We start from the raw sequence: 4,607 nt of genomic DNA, 5'->3' as shown, positions 1-4,607 counted from the left end.
AAGCAAAACCACAACATGAACTAAGAAATTGAAGTTGCAAAATAAATAAAAAAATCAGCACATAAACAAATACATACATACTATATACAACACATAAACGGAAGTTTATAAAGCATGAAACTTAATGACAAGAAAAGTAAAAAACTTAAAGGAGACTTTATAGAAAGAAAGATCACCCTTACTTGCCACAAATGGTTGAAGACATCAACAAGAAGATCAATCTGACCATAGAATCCACATGTTGTCTGATTATGACTTCAGTAGATGAACTACTGAAATGTAAGAACTGCAATTAAACTCTATTAGTACTTGAAAAGGGAATTAGGGTTAAAAAAAATTTGGACCGTTTCTTGATTTGTGTGTGTCATCCTTGCGCAGGGGCCATGCTAATCTTTTCTGTATCGTTCCAATTTTATCGGATGTCCCCAAAGGGACGACTATAGATGAAGAGCTTCGCCATATAGAGGAGTAGCAGTTTATATGGGACGACGCGAGTTCTAAACGAAATAGTTTACTGTTGATGGTCATATATTCTCAATGTCTTTAAAATTAGGGTTAATGACTTAGGAGGGTAATAAAGTTTCTAGTTTGTCTGTATTAGGTCACTAAGGTTTTTTTATGCGTATTAGACCAATATGGTTGTTATTACCGTTTAGAAATAGTCCTTTTTACCCGTTAAAACCGGTAAAAGGACTATTTCTAAACGGTAATAACAACCATATTGGTCGAATATGCACAAAAAAAACCTTAGTGACCTAATACGGACAAGCTGGAAACCTTATTACCCTCCCAAGTCATTATCCCTATATTTTAAAGTGGACGAATAAAGAGCTATTTATGAAATACCATTATATAGAAGTCATATAAGTTAAAGATAACTATGTTTCATGTTATTTTGAAAGGAAATTGATATTGTAACACAATCAAATCAATACCTCTTTAAAATTGAATTCTCCTTTTAAATAGGAGATTGACCCAAACTCACATGTTTTCTAACTCCACTTACTTGCCATCTTACGTGCCAAAGTGGGTTCATGTTAATCTCACATGCTGCTTAGGAGGAACCCTTTGCTTAAATAAACATTTTATCTTAAAAAATAATTCTTTAACAAGTTATCACTTTCTCTCGCAAAGAGATAGCGAGGAATTCGACCTTTTCATTTATATTTGTGTTCGTCGGTCGACGTTCATAAATTCGATATCCTCTACACCAACAAAACTCTATACTCCATGGCACGTTTCATAAGATTTAGCAACGATGACGAGGATTTCAAAGTACAATATTTTGCTTCCATGCCCGCAGCATTGCGGGATTGTTGCTCGGTATGTAACAAACCAATTCTTTTACACTAATAAATAGGGAATTATCCGAGTTTTTCTTACAAAATGCGGAATTCTATACTTTCAAAACTTTTTACATCTTATGATATTATCGAGTTTACAATGAATCAACTATAAAAACAAGCAACAAGGAAATTTATAAAGAAGTAAATCTACTCCTAGTCCAATCCTTGTGCTCATATCTTCTCTTGTATAATGACTACTACATGAACCTGCAAAACAAGAAAAAAAATATATACAACATTAGACCAGTGGTCTGGTGGCTTATATCATCTTATGATTTCATGTTAACATAGTTTTTATATTTGACTCGAGCCTTTGGACCATGTTTATGGAGCATTTGGATCATGCTCATGGAGCATTTGGAGCATTTGGAGCACTTGGAACTAAATGGAGCACTTAGGGTTCATGGAGCATGTCATAAAGGAACGAATCATTACATAAAGGAATGGATTGTCTGAAAAAGGAACGGATTGTCTTACAAAGGAACAAATCAAGTGCCAAAGGATCGGATCATACAAAAGAGGGATTGGAGCAACTGAAAGAGGTTTGGAGCACTTGGGAGTGATATGGAGCAACAAGGGAACCTTGTTACGCCATATGTTGAAGGGATGGGCCAAGGAGGATGCTGTTGCGCCAATGGCATTCCTTCTTGCACCATTATGCCCCTTGTTGCGCCATGAGGATCCCTCTTGCGCAATGAGGTATTCCTATTGAGCCATGGGGTATGCTCTAGTGCCATACATGGCCTTGTTGTGCCATGTATATTCTTGTTGAGCCATGGTGGTGGTGTTGCTTCAATATTGATGTTCTTGTGCCACGCTTGAAGTCTCTTGTGCCATCCATATACCTGTTGCGCTATGATGGCGCAAGTTGGACCATCTTGGTCCTTGATGAGCCAAGTATGCTATGAATTCCTCTATGATGCTCAAGATCATTCAAGGATGCTCAGAAGTTGGTATTGCTCAAGGATTACACCATGGTGTGTCACCATGATGGTTGTTGGGCCATTAGTGTTCATGATGGGCCACTTATACATCATGTTGCTCCACAATGGCATAATGTGCTCCATCATGTGTGTTGCTGAAGCTTATGGGTTGTATGACATGGATGAATGTTCCAGAAGATGCTGCATGGCGAATTGTAACTTGTTGAACCTTTCATGGGCCTATGGGCCAATGGGCTTGCCCCATTTGGGTTTTAGATCTGATCCCTCAATTATAAATAGGGATGCATGCTAGATCATTTTGTATCATGAATTATAGAGTAATATGCGAATCTTTGTGTAATTGTACTTGTAACCTCTGTTTAAGAGCTCTGAAATAAAAGAATACTCCCTTCCTATATGTGGACATAGGTCACCTTGACCGAACCATGTAAATAATGTGTCTTGTTTGCTTATAGTTTTGCTAGTTATCCACTTTACTTCCGAACAAGTGGTATCATAGCTGTAGTTTGTATTCCTATGATTGAAAATGTCTACTCACAAGTTTGATTTGGAGAATTTCAATGGTTCAAATGACTTCACTTTGTGGAAGGTGAAGATGAGGGCTCTTCTGGTTCAACAAGGATGTGCGGCGACACTAGAAGGAGAGGCAAAACTGCCAAAGGACATTTCAGATGATAAGAAGGTGGACATTATGACAAAGTCACATAGCGCCATTCTGTTGAGCTTAAAAGATTAAGTATTGAGGGGAGTTGTGGATCAAATAACTGCTTCTAGGCTTTGGGATAAACTTTGTGACAAGTATCAGAACAACCCACCGACAAACATGTAGTATCAGAAGCAAAGGTTGTACACTCTCAGAATGTCTGAAAGTACCCAAGTGAAAGATCATTTAGATAACTTCAATCGCATCATCTTAGATCTACAAGGTGTTGACATGAAGTTTGAAGATGAAGATCATGCACTCATTCTATTATGTTCTTTTCCCAACTCATATGGGAATTTCATTGATACCATGCTCTATGGTAGGACAATGATCAATGTGAATGATGTTGTAACACCCTGTTTATTAAATAAATAAATAAATAAATAAATGTATAGTAGCCCTAAAATCAATAATTATATAACAAGGGTTGGTCTCGAGGAGTTAACTGTCACAGTTTTAGAAGTTGGGGGTTAAAAGTGTAAGTTTTAGGATTTATTTTGTAAAGATTTTAGAAGGCATGGGGGTGGTTGGTATCATTCAAACTTAATTTGTAAGGATTTTTAAAAGATAGGGACTAAATGAGTAAATTTCAGACTGAAGTTGAAAAGACTCTTATAGGGAGGGACCAAACGTGTTAATATACACATGTTTGATGGTGGACACGGGTTGAACCCGTCACCCTCATTTGGCCTACATATATATATATATATATATATATATATATATATATATATATATATATATATATATATATATATATATATATATATATATATATATATTCATAATACAACCTGTGTAAACCCTAACCCTAAGGAACCCCTCCAGCCGCCAACCTCCTTTCCTCCACTTTCAACCGCCGTGACCGATGTTGGGACCGGAATACCACCGAGTCGAGTAACCCTTTTCTTCGTCGGAGGACCACCAGGCGGGTCTTGTGTCACCATTTTGTTACCGGATAAGAATATGAGTCGCAATCACAACGTGGGTCAGTCGAGGTGGTCGGAGCTTCATGGCTCGTGGGTGTTGCTATCGTCCACAACCACAATTACCGTCGACGGCGATGAAGCCGGAGGAGCTAGAACTTCGCTGCTGCTACGCCACCACCTTCTTCGCTTCTTCCCGTTAGCCACCGCCGTTAGCAACCACTGTGGCCGCTAGGACTACTACTGCCGTCATCATCCACCACCAAGTGGTGGTTGCGTCCAGAATCCCGAGAAAAGGCTTGTTGGTGTGTGTTGCTGCTAGATTAGGAACCAAAAGAAACCACCGCCACCACTGTGAGGTGGTAGCTACCATCGCAAAACAGTCGCTGCCATCGCTGTGAGCCACCAGGTGGGTGGCTAAGCCCTTTAAACAAACCAGAATCGCATATATGGGTTTTAGATGGTGTTTGAGGGCCGGAAAACGGAAAGATACCCACCATGGCCACCAACCATGGTGGCTGCTGCCATGAGCCACCGCCGGCCACAACAAGGTGGCTGTGTGTATTTTATTTGGATGTGTTATTTTTGGTTTAAAGCATTATAAAATATAATTAGAGATTAGAATAATGAAAAGAAACTCATAACCACCACCGTGAGGTGGTGGCTGCCGCCTCCTGCTGCCACCAGC

At 39.1% G+C, this 4,607-nt stretch overlaps 1 non-coding gene across 1 annotated transcript; it reads right to left on the bottom strand.

The window, feature by feature from the left end:
• Nucleotides 1-332: 332 nt before the first annotated feature.
• Nucleotides 333-435, bottom strand: LOC111880666 (U6 spliceosomal RNA). Its single transcript, XR_002846552.1, has one exon. It is a non-coding gene; the product is annotated as a U6 spliceosomal RNA (small nuclear RNA).
• Nucleotides 436-4,607: the final 4,172 nt, after the last annotated feature.

Source organism: Lactuca sativa, chromosome 9, assembly GCF_002870075.4.
Source record: "Lactuca sativa cultivar Salinas chromosome 9, Lsat_Salinas_v11, whole genome shotgun sequence".
NCBI classification, from domain to species: Eukaryota; Viridiplantae; Streptophyta; class Magnoliopsida; order Asterales; family Asteraceae; genus Lactuca; species Lactuca sativa.
This window is presented reverse-complemented; position numbering and strand designations above follow the sequence as displayed.